Source organism: Pelodiscus sinensis, chromosome 21 (assembly GCF_052426305.1).
Source record: "Pelodiscus sinensis isolate ZL-2025 chromosome 21, ASM5242630v1, whole genome shotgun sequence".
Lineage (NCBI taxonomy): Eukaryota > Metazoa > Chordata > Testudines > Trionychidae > Pelodiscus > Pelodiscus sinensis.
In genome coordinates, this window is record NC_143072.1 from 2,677,479 (window position 1) to 2,690,432 (window position 12,954).

Here is a 12,954-nt window from a genome sequence, read left to right on the forward strand (position 1 = left end):
AACACATTTTCAAGGGAAAATAAAAGGTCAGGCTTCATGTTGGATCTGCCTATGAGCCAGCATGATTTACTGCCAAATCACTGGCCACGCTGTATGCAGCAGCTGAACATCAAGAAATCTGACATTTGATCTTTACGTAGCACCTCGATCCCACTGGTTCTGTGAAGCAAAACATGAGCTAGAGCTTGCAATAGAACCGCCCATCACTGAAGACATGAAGAAGCACGGAACTCCAGCATGAAATCTCAATGACGGGATCCACACTGCTTTCTTCCACTAATTTGTGCTTCATGCTGGGTGCCATTTTGCTTTTGGGTCCAAGCCCAGTTATTGGTCTTGATCTCCAAGGCCCAATGTGTTTTAGTTCACGGGTACCTTAGAAACATCTCAGCGGAGGCAGCCAGGTCAGCAGCTGCCAGAATTAAACATCTGAGCTAGGACATTGGAGATCTCAAGGAAAGACCCTCAACTCTGGGACTCTCCTCCCAAGTGGTCTGATGGGCCACTAGCGCCTGCACTATGGCTGGAACAACCCAGCATTTTGCAAATAAGTCCTGGATAATTTTTAGGGTTGCCAGATGGTTTCAACAAAAATACCGGACACACGTGACATTACATCACAATCTACATGATATCTTATTTAGAAAATACCGGACATTTCTATTTTCTCAATTTGTTTCCCGAACAGAATGCTCAAATACTGGACTCTCCAGTTCAAAACCGAACACCTGGCAACCCTATGAACTTTCCTCTCAGCCAAAGCCCCCAGAGAGTGCAGCGCTGCGGTGCCTGGCACACAACAGCCCCTCTTCTCAACTGCAGTCTGCCCTCTTCTTTTCTTCCCCAGAGAACCAGATTAGCACAGTTCCAGAAACTGGCTTTTGCCAATCTGGCTTCCCGCACGCTCACCATGATGTGAATGGCACTGCCCTGGCTGATGAAAAGAGGTCCCCAGTGGCTTCAGCAGTCTGGGGAGACCAGGCACAGCACAGGCAAAGAGAACACGAGCCTATCTCCATAAAAACTAACATCTTTCTCTAGGTGGGGCGGGGGGAGGCAGGAAGAAATGGGAACATAATGAGCCAATAATCGGAAACCCACCACCCCACGGTAACGAGAGGCTATGTGCCCTCCCTGCTACAGCATATTTTAAAAGTGCCTCTCCCACACCACTTGGCAGAATGAACATGACACAAGTGAGCCACAGAGCGCAACGCTCATCTATCCAGCCAGATTCTCTCTGTGGGGTGATTGTGCTGGTGGGGCTGGCCCGTTATCAGGTTTGGTCTGTATTTGATGAGGGCATTTCTTAAATTGTACCCATGTCTACAGGACATTAGCTGGGCCCTTTCCTAACCAAAAAAACCTAGGAAGTAAGCGACATGAAGATGGCTATTTTGAAGAATGCAGCAATAGTAATTGCAGTGAATCCAGTGTCACTGACAGAGCCAGACCCGAAGCCTATGGAAGCGACTTCGGTGACTCGCCGCTGACTTCCGTGGGCTCCAGATTAGGCCCATCCTGTGCATATGCCTAGAGGTATTTGTCACTGACATCCACCAGAATCTATTCCACTCCAGCTCTTACTAAGGAAATGAGGCCAAAACCCTCAAACCAATCAAGACATCTCCTTTGTTTGATGGCTAAGGAAGGACAAGACTAAGTTCTCTCTGCAGCCCTGCACTAAAATGAGAAATAAGGCAAAACAAGCAAAGCAAAACAAAAATCCATAGACAGGGTTAAAAACAAACTGCCAATCCTATTTGAGACTAAATCATCTTTGTACATCATTACAAAAACCCTGCCCACAAAATAAAATTATAAAAGGAGCCAAGGGAGGGGCGAACCTTTGAAGATCGCCTTTTAAGAAAATGCCAGCCATAAAACGTACGCTCAACGCCTTTGTGTTAGCTGGACTGGTTTGAGAGGTGGGGAGAGGAGAGATGGAACAAAACCAAACCAAACCAGTCCATTGGGCAATGAATGGGTTAAGTCTGAGTGCGCAGAGAACGGAAATGAGCCACCTCAGCAGGCAACAATTCTTAGAAGCTGCATTTTCTTATCAAGCCAAGAAGTGAAAGGCCAAGAAAAAGCTCCAGACTCCAAGCTCTAAGCCTAGCCCCTAAGCAAGTTTGGTTTTCCAGCAGGTCAGGCAATGAGAATGGGAAGATAGGTTGGCGGATATGTTCTCCCTGCAGGGTGGAGACTCTCCACTGTTTGTTTTGCTTCTCCTCCCCCTTTTTTCCTTTTCTCCCTTGTGTTTGCACAGTTGCAAACAGTGCCAGAAGCAACTGCCTGACGTAGAACTCGCCCTTGGTTTCCTAGCAGTGCAGTAACAGACCCACAAGCCTGGGGTTTCCTTTCATGCCAGATCAAGGGAATCCCCTTTCCACTCAGAGGTTCCTGTCAGCCCTGGCCTGCCCAAGCGCATTCCAGGAGCCCAGACTATCCCTCCCTAGCCACCACTGCCCGCCCCCTGCACACAGGGAAGCAAACAGAGCCAGCCCTGGAACGGTTAGCTGCCAGCTGCAGAAACTTGTCTGGCCTGAGTTTTCCTTTTTCCCTCTTTGGAAAGTCATAATCCTGACCAGCAGGGTAGTTTTTCCCTTTTTCCAATAACTGCTTTGGCGGGGGTGGGGTGGAGGGGTTCAAAACCCACTGCAACACCCTGGAACATATTCATTGAGAAAAGTGAAAGGGGAGTACTGTTCTCTGCTAAACCAACAGAGTGGAAAGAATTTCCCACTAAATCCCCTGAGTGGGGGGAAAAAAAGCTACAAATCTGCATTTAAATATTTACAGGTTTTGGAAAAAATAAAACCCACATGAGCATGAATAAAATAAAGCTTAAGCAGTTTTTTAACAAACAAACATACATTCCCTCACGGCCAGCCGTCAGAAACTGAGCTGCCATAAACGCTGTGGGAGATGTACATGTGGCAATGCCATGCAACAATGTCAGAATATAGAATTCTGATGAACACTTCATGGGACCCAGCCAGTGAGGGGAAGTGGCTGTATACTGGATTATAACCTTTTCCTGTGGAAATGCACTGATCTAGTTTAAAGGGGCTCGGAAAGAACACACAAGAAAGCAACACAATGGCTTCTCAGAGAAGCGACTTCCCAGCAGATTCTTAGGAGAGTAAGGGGGGGGGGCAATTACAAGACGATGGCGGGCTTCCAGGCTCCTGTCGGAAGTGACAAAGCTGTTTTTTCCAGGCTGGGAACTAGAGATCAAGAGGACAGCAAACAGGGAAAGAGCTCTTCTCAGGAGAAGAGGGGGGCAGAGTCAGCTGTCTTCGGTTGTTCCAGGAGACAAGTTGACACAGTTTATGTCTAGACTGCAGGCTTCTTTCGGAAGAAGCTTTTCCAGAAGAGATCTTCCGAAAAAACTTCTTCTGGAAGAGAGTGTCCCCACTGCCCAAGCACATCGAAAAAGCGACACTGAATGGATGCTATTTCGCATTTAAGCTGTGATTACTATGGACGGAGTGGCCACAAGGGCACCTGTGCTTTTTCCTCTTTCCTCTTCTTTCGAAATAACTCCCTCTTCCCCATCCACACACACCTTTTTCTGAAAGAGCTCTTTTGGAAAAAAGCATCTTCCTAGTAGAAAGAGGTTTGCCAATGTCGGAAAAAACGCCTCTATTCTTTCAATTTCTTTTCCTCGAAAGAACGTGATTGCAGTGTGGACGTAATGAAGTTTTTTTGGAAAAATGGCCATTTTTTTGAGAAAAAAACAACAACACTGCAGTGTAGACATACCCACAAACAGAGGCTCTTTAGTGAACTCTACAGGAAGATTAGAACTAGGTAGTTCTCTCATGTTGAAGATGGTTATGATCTGGCAAATGAGATGTGCATGCGGTTTGTTTTCTCCGAAAACCTAAATAAATAATACTTGGCTTTTTGCTGGCCATCAGGTCACTGGTTACCACCATCACTACACACGGAAGGAACAGAAAACTGCAGGTACTGAACATAAATTGGGCATGCAGAAGTAATCTGGTCAATACAGAGTGGAATGCCATGCAGGCCCGGGATACAAGTGGGCAAATGATGGGATTCTATCCCAATGTGATAGTCTGAAGTCCAAGACCTCAGTGGAGGTGCATAGAGTTTGATTGAGGAGGTCTAAGACACAGTGTTACCCAGTAACCATGACAAGTTCCTCCAAGCAGAAAAGAAAAATCTAAAATCCAAAAGGCATAATCCTACCCAGGGTTAGTTATTCCTCTGCAAACTCTGCAGATGTTCGCTTTATCCACAAGTACAGATGTTTGCAAGAGCAAATATGTAAAAACATCTTTGTCTTCTTAGCAGGTCTGTTTGGTGGTTGAATTCGGGTGTGGACATGGGAGCACAACAACAAACCTTCACCTCCTTGAAATCATAAACAAAACCTTTGGGCCATTCAACCCAACTACACCTCCTGTCACCCCACTTCAAACCAACATTCCCCTACTGCGCATTCAGGTACTTTGCTCAGTCTAGTTTTACATGGCTCCATCAGTTGTACTTCTACCTCTTCTCTTGAGACGCTTGGGCAATCCGTTTCATCTCGTTCCTATTTCCACATCTAGCAGGATTACTTGGATCAGCAAGTTTCCAAAGCCCGAAGGATCACAAAAATTATACAGTGAGATGCCGGTTTGTTTCCAAAGATTTTTTTTTTTTTGGTTAATTTTAACTTTATACTGCCAAGCAAGGCAGCATATTAAAGCCAATCCTTGATTTCTGAAAGACACAAATGCCAAACGCTAGGAAATGCACTAAAGGTATGCAAAGAGCTACCAAAATACTGCATTGCTGAAGGAAATGCACTCAAGGATATGGCAGAATCAGCGGGATAGCTTCTTGGAAGTGACCTGCGAAGGAAAATGAAATTCACGCTTGGGATCGGTTTGTTTCTTTACGATGTGCAAAGGTAGTCTGTAGGATTCTTTTTCCCTTACTGATTTTTATCAGTACAAATTCCAGTCTCATCTACAGTACTTTGTTTTTCCTGAAAGGCTCTTTGGACAACTGGAAAACTAAGTTAGGTTTACACTCTTCAGAAACATCAAGGAACTGAAACCTGACCAGGGATGCAATTTTTATTCAAATTGGTTAAGACTCTGAGGGTATATCAAGACAGCAGGGCTATTTAAGGATACCGGAGGTATCTCGAAATAGCTACCCCGTGTCTTTTAAACGTGCCCGTTATTTAAAAAAAAAATCAAAATAACGGGCACACTATTTCGGCATTCCTGTAACCCTCATTCCAAGACAGTTAAGGGATGTGTCAAAATAGCATGTTATTTCAAAATCTGGCGCTGTGTAGATGCACCAAAATTTTGAAATAAGCTATTTTGAAATTAAATTGACATAAGAATGTCAGTAGAACCCAAACATCTGCAGAAACACTTGAAAGAGTTTTTATTAAAAGATCCAATTAAAGATCTCCAGTATAACAAGGAATTCCTGACATTCCTGTGCCTTCAAGAGAATAACTAAAAGAAAAAGTTTTGGGGTAAAGATGTACCAAAAAGAAGTTCAAAATCCATTCCCCCCACTTTATAGGTCATCCTTAAAAATTATTTCCTTTGCTTAGTTTTCCATCACCCCCTTCAGTCCTCCCTCTTCAGAAAAAAAATCATCACAGGATTTTTCACTTGTTCTCTTGAAGTTCCCTAGCCATTGTTTAACGACACTTAGCACATATACAGCATTTTTCAGCGGTCAATCTCAAAGCACTCTAAACAAAAGGTGAAGCAGCTTTTCCCAAGCCTGAAAGGTTTCTGCTCCTTTGCCACAACAGCAGTTCACCAGTATGTATAAAAAATAAGCCAAATAGCATTCAAAGTAATTTACCAGTGTAAATTCTCTGCTCATTTGTATTCAACTCTATTTTGTTGTTTCCTTTATGATTTCAATCCTTGCAGAGGCCATTTAGGGATTTGAGACAAATGTGTGTCAGGGATGGTGCTTGGTCCTGCTGTGAAGGCAGGGGACTGGACTCGATGACCTTTCAAGGTCCCTTCCCGTTCTAGGAGATAGGGTCTTTCATTTTAGACTTATTGGGGATTTTATACTGAGGATTTTGTACCAAGGACTTATTTTTATCTGAATTGTTTCCTTTCTGATGATCATTTCATGTTCATTTTAGGACTAATGGACTCCTTTAAAAAAAAAAAAAAAAACCTGATTGTGAGCGGCCGACGTGAGACATTTTGAATGGGCCAGATTTCATAACATTTTGAGCATCCTTCTGTGAAAATTAGAACTGGCAAAATACAGGCACCCAAAACTAGTCATGTTTGAGTATTTAGGCTAAGTTGTTGAAAACTTAAGTACCTTTAACAGCAAACCTGTTGATTGTGACACGCCACAACATAGCTACGCCCCATGGAGGTCACTTACAGTAAGCCAAATGCTCAATAAAATTTTCCTGGCAGCATCCTGGAACAGTTTAGGAAACAAAACAAAACAAAGCCAAACATAGTTAGCATGCCAAAAACTAAGCCCTTCCAGAGAAGATTGTTGTCAAGGTAGATCAGTTCTTTGCCAGGGTCACTTTAAAAAATACCTGCCAGATTTTGAAAGCTGTAAGTAGGGACAAATGGGGAGAGAAATGTGAGCAGTTGTGTAACACAGATGTGCTGGATTTGAGACAACTTTGTTTAACGGTAGGAGTTGAGCCGTCATTAATATTTTGCTTAAAAAATATTTTGCTTAGCATCATCCGTACTAAACAGATATGGCCAGCGTGTGTGCTTTAAAAAACTAAAATCGGATTAATACAGGGGCTATCTTCTTTTACAGCAAATTACAGACTAGGTCTAGTTTTTAAGCTACCAAACAACCTCCAGCAAACCCATGCTAGAAAACACTGATCAGCTCCAAGACTGATCTAAGGTCTCCTCCTTGCTGGCCTTAGAACAGAATTAAAGATGGAATTTCCAAAACCGCTAAGTGCTGTCCTGACTATGCTCCCACTGAAGTCAATTCCCATCGACTTCGATGGGAGCAAAGCGGGGCCAATCATGAGCCCTTTGGAAAATTCCCTCCATAATACCCCAATGAAATCAAGTTTCCATTTAATTGAATGGCTTTTGGATCATGTACCATGGAGCCAGAAAGGACTTATTGCTTGTTTATTATTATTATTATTTTAAAAAAAAGTTAACTAAAATATTCCATTAGCCAACTCATGTGGAAATTGTGTGGAGAGTTTTTGGTATCAGCATGCAACATTCACACAGACTAAGGAGAATACAATATGACCTATTGGCTACTCTCCCCACAACGTATACTCAAATTCAAAGGATCCAACAGCCTTACCAGGCCCTGCAGGGGTGGGCAAGAGAGCCTCTGCGGGCCGGATCTGGCCTGCCGAGCAGGTTGGGCGTGGGAGTCCTAAAGGCGCCCGGAGCACACTGCTTGACTCTCCAGCGGTGATTTAAAGGCCCTGGGGCTCCAAGCACCACTGCTGCGATAGTAGAAACCTCAGCCCCTTCTGAACTGTCAGACCCCAGGGGAACTACCCCCTTTGCTTCCCCACCCCCTCCACTGGCAGGCCTGCTCACATTGTTTAGGCACTGACCCCACTCTAGGCCTGTCAGAGAAACTAGAAACCACAGAATCACAGACCACTAGAACTGGAAGGGGCCTCGAGAGGTCATCAGGTTCCGTCCCCTGCCCTCACGGCAGGACCAAGCACCATCTAGATCACCCCTGACAGGTGTCTGTCTAACCTGCTCTTCAATATCTCCAGAGATGGAGATTCCACAGTCCCCCCAGGCAATTGATTCCAGTGTTTAGCCTCCCTGACAGGTAGGAACGTTTTCCTAATGTCCAACCTAAACCTCCCTCGCTGCAGTTTAAGCCCATTGCTTCGCGTCATAGCAACAGACGTTAAGGAGAATAATTTTTTTTGCCCTTTTAGGAACGTTGAAACATGACTCTAGCTTAAGAAGTTAGTGATGATCTGCTCCTATGAATTATTAGGTAGACGTCCAAACGAGTTTGGGTACTAGCCAATAAAAGCAAGTACCATTCTGCACCCTCCACTAGGGTGTTTAATCAGTTACCCAGGTAAATGGTACATGTAACTGGTTAACCGCTTAACCAGGATCCTGCGAGCAGAGACCCACTCCAGCCCCATCTGGAGAGGCCCCTCTACCCGCGGCATGGTGGGCCTGGCTGGGAGGCTGCTCCAGACACTGGAGCCAAGCTGGGCCAAAGCTGCTGAAGATGGGAGCTGCTTCAGACCACTGTGAGCATCCTCTGCCCACAGTGCGACAGGCCTAGGCTGCTGGAGCAGCTCCCCTGCCCACTATGGAGGTGGAAGGGGCTGCTCTAACCTGGCCAGCCATTTCCCTTTACAGCTTATAATGAACCTGAGACACAACAGCAGGCTGAAGAGTTAAACTCCAGTTTGAGAGGGTGGGTATGTGCATTATTAAATGGAACGTAATAACACTGTGCTGAACTTTGAAGACATCAAGTTAGATATTTCCCTTTATCTTTCGTTTTTGCGATTTTAAAATGTTTAATAAAATTCAACCTTTTCCAGAAATGTTTCTGTAAATTTGAATTTTAAAAGGACAAAACAACGTCTACGTTGAATCTTCTCTTCATCCGCCCCTCCATTCAAAACCTCATTTGGTATCTCAAGTAAAAATGCAGGGATACAGACAAAGCAAGCGAAGGACAGATGTGACTGGACAGCAGATATACAGGCGGAGTGGAGAAGAGGGTGGAAAGTGTGTAGCTGGGACCTGGGGGTGGGTGAGTTGCAACCAGGGCCATGAACCCATCCCACAGCTGTGACCAGTAACGTCACAGGATCCAGTGAATTTCTGTTTATTGTCCAATATCACAGCCAGAGACAAACACCTACAAAATCTTTCTCAGGCATTCTTAAAACTTAAATACCCACCTGGGGAAGGCCAGGCCCACCATGGAGAACAGGAACTGCTCTGGCTGGCTGGCCAGAGCAACCCCTGCCTGCAGCAGGCCCCACAGAGCTGGAGCAGCCCCCTGCGTGGGCCAGGAGGGAAGCTGCTCCAACCTGTACCTATTAACTGGAGTCAGCAAGCCCCACCCTTACATCCCTACTCGAAGGTATCACAGGACTGCTCATTGCTTTTAAAGCTACAGACTAACACAGCTACCCCTCGGAGACCTTTTACCATGCACATCAGTGATCACAGAATATCATTCCTGTTCACACCTTTGATCATCCTGCTCTGGTCTCTGTAGAGCTCTGCTCTCTAGACCACCGCCAAAGGCAGAGACAAGTGACCTCAGCACACATGCATGCATGCAATCACAGTACTTTCCAGCAACACAGCTGGAATGGTGCCGAAACCTGATCTGTTGGTGGGAGATATCCTGGCTGAACTCAACAGTGGCTTTTCCAAGCACAAAGGGGAGAGGGCTAGCTCAGTGGTTTGAGCATTGGCCTGCTAAACCTAGAGTTGTGAGTTCAATCCTTGCAGAGGCCATTTAGGGATTTGGGGCAAAAATCTGTCAGCGATGGTACTTGCTCCTGCTCTGAAGGCAGGGGACTGGACTCGATGACTGTCCCTTCCAGCTCTAGGAGATAGGCAAGCTCCATTTATTAAAGTCAGTGTTTTATTAGAATGATCTAACCTGTAAAGATCACAATATGCAGAGGGATTGGGAGCCAGGACACCTCTATGCTATTTCTAATTCTCCCATCAACTTGCTGTGTGACCTTGTGTTAGTCACCTACCCCATCGCCTCTGTGTAAAATGGAGGTAAATGTAGAGCTTCCCAGAGAGATGGTGAAACCTCGCAGTAAAGCGACTATAGCACAGAAACGCCAGGTACTATCATAGGCCAGCTTTTGCCAGCAGAGAGTATGCAAACGAAGTGCTGATTAGCATTTTGACATGCTTCATTTGCATAATCTATTCGAGCCATTTTTGCGCAAGGGTTTTTTTGCACAAGATCCTTATGCCTTGGAGAGGGTTTTGATGCAAAAAGGAAACCGCCGCACTGCTTGTTTTTGCGCAAAAACGGCTCGAATAGATTATGCAGATGAAGCACAACAATACTAAATAGCGCTTCATTTGCATACTAGCCATAGAGGAACAAAGCTGCCGTTTGCAAGTAATGAAGTTTTCCTCCTCGATCACCCCTTTCTTCACAGCTTGAGCTGCTCACTAGTCTTCCAGAAAGAAAGGGTCGACGTCCCAACATGCTCATATCATGGACTTTTGTGTTAGAGCTTGCAAGGAAAAAGCAAAACCCAGCTCCTTCCACCAGAAGGTCATGCTGCAGGGGTGAGGAGGGCACAGTTCATCTCAGCACCTGTTCTAAACACTGCAAGATCTTATCAGAGTAAACTACTTGTGCTGGCAGACAGTTACAAACACCAACCATTACACTGTGCCTTAGTGAAGTCTGCGAAAACACATTTGAAAAGTACCCTGGTTAAAATAGCTATCCAGATAACAATCCTAATCATGTCATCTTTAATGAGGTTATTAACACCCACTCATGGTACAGTATTAAAACTACTTCAAAGCATCTCATTTGCTTTTCCATGTTTGTTGACTTTTTGCTTTTTACAGAGCTTGGACACAAATGAATCTGATCAATTTCACTGGCTAATGTGGACTCCACACAATGCAATGTTCCCAGCTCTGCCCAGGAAGTGTTTAATTAAAAAATATTTTCAGAAAACAATTCAAACTGATCTTGCAGCCACCAGCTCACACGAGAAGCCCTACAGACTGACTTTGTGACATACTACTGACTTTACTAGGACTCTACACTGCTGAAGTGCGAGTAAATGTTGAAGCCTAAACAGCTTGAACAAGTTTCTCTTCTCTTTCACCTGCCAACATTAGGACTCATCATTTTTCCTGTTACAGATTATGATTGTTAAATCATGTGAAACAGTGAAAGGAATGGCTTAGAAGCCATGAAGGTCATTAAGTGGTACAAGGGAAACATAGCCCAGAACTTAGAACTTGCTAGATAATGGAAGGAAAAGATGATCTTAATGATTTGCATTTAAAACCAAATAGATTACATTGAGACATTGGGTTTTCAAACAGGGTTGCACGTGACCTGGGTTTATTTGTTTTCAGGAGAATTTCTATGATATTTTAAGGGGAGAGGGAAACTCTTCCCCTCTCCTCCACTAGTTTAAGATTGTGAAATTTGAAACTTGACTGTTCTGATCTCTAGCTGATCTCCATCTGCTGATTAAAAAAAAACATGTCCGCCCTAACCCTCAATACTAGGCACAGTCCAATCTGATCTACATGGAAGCTGATGTGCTTCTTTAAGTTCACTAAAATTTCAGTTCAATTATGATGAAGAACTTTTCCCCCTCAACTGACCTCCCTCCCCACACACATATGCTTCCTTTTTCTGGTATCTGTTCTCAGAACATAGTCTATTTTCAGCAACCTTTTTAGATGGATTTTCATGGAAAATTAAATATACAGTGCACTTGGTTTAGATTATATCAGATGAAAAAAATGCCTGTGGTGTATGAAAGCTCTATTCTGCTGGAGTTCATGGGAAGGGAAAAAATATTGTAATGGATTCTCTGGGAATCCTCGCTGTATAGTAAACCATTTTTTTCTCTGATGGACAGTCCCCATCATCTGATGGTAGACATACTGCATGTGGGACATAAGGGTTATCAATGCTCAGGAGAAGTCTAGACCTCAGGGTAGTTAAATGATGTGATTGCGCTAACAGTCACACCAGTAGAGTTGCACTGGTAGCCAGGGTAATATTGCACAGTGTACCCAACAATGAGTAGGAACACAGGATCTGAATCCCATCTATTCCAGTGTCTCCCTGAACAGCTTCAGGGAAAGGCAAATACAAATGGTAACGCACCAAAGCCTAGTAATTGTGCAACACTGTTCATGATGCAGGGGGGTACGGATTCCTTCCTGACACTGGATCCTATTCTGGGGCAAAAGATTATTGGTTATAAGATTATCCAGTCCAGATTGTGTACAGTACTTACAAAGTGATGCCCATAGTTGAAATCCTACCTGCAAAGGCTAAAATTGCTCTGATTCACCTTAGATGCTAATGGAAGGACAGAGTTCTGCAGGTGGAGCCTCCATTTACCTTTAGATCAATCGAAAGCCACTGGTCTCACAAAAAAGAAAATCTTAGTGGAAAAATCTTGACATTGCAGAAGACAATCTTTCTGATCTCCTGTCCAAACCAAGCGGGTTCTATGTAGGACACTCCCACTACATCTAGACCGGCAGGTCCACAACACAAAGGACACACCTGGAGGGGGAAAAATGTGAAGATCCAAGGGGTGTGGGGAGAAGAGGAGGGAGAGGGATCTGTAGACAAAGACCAGTTGCCAGTTCTACAGGCAAACTATTTAGGTAGTTTTCAGTCAGAGCCCTGTGGGTCTAGTGTAACAAAGCCTTAACCCAGTCCATATGTTAGATCCAATCTCTTTTAGATTTAAAGCTCAAATAACAAGTCAGGGACTCCCTACATACCTCCAATTCTTTATGGAAAAATTAATGGTGCTCCCTCAACTTTGCACTGATACACTCGGCACCTAAAATACCTCGCCCTTCAGAATGTTGAAACGAGAAAAATACAAGGAGACTGAATCAATAACAGCAACAATAAAAACTCTGAGAAACCAAGGCATCCCTCCTCTCACTCACCTCAGCAAACAAAAAGCAAGCTGAAGACCTTAGACTTCCCTCAAAGAGGGTTTTTTTAAGCCAGATTCATGAGCAGTAGCAAATGTTTCGTTTCAATGTTGACATTGCAACTTTATAAGTGCTCTGCAGGTTTCCTGTCCGATATGCTGCACAGCTGGGTTGTTTTCATTTTTCCACTCACTCACCACATTTTCCTTATTTTAGACCCTTTGTTGACTTGGAGGTTACAAAATGGAACAAAAAAAACTGGACAGACATGTAAAGTTTGCTG

General features: G+C 44.2%; 1 protein-coding gene across 2 annotated transcripts in view; it reads right to left on the reverse strand.

The window, feature by feature from the left end:
- The window catches only part of ATP2A3 (ATPase sarcoplasmic/endoplasmic reticulum Ca2+ transporting 3), a 148,081-nt gene that overhangs the window by 116,882 nt on the left and 18,245 nt on the right, over positions 1-12,954 (reverse strand). The gene's annotated exons all lie outside the window — the stretch shown is intronic.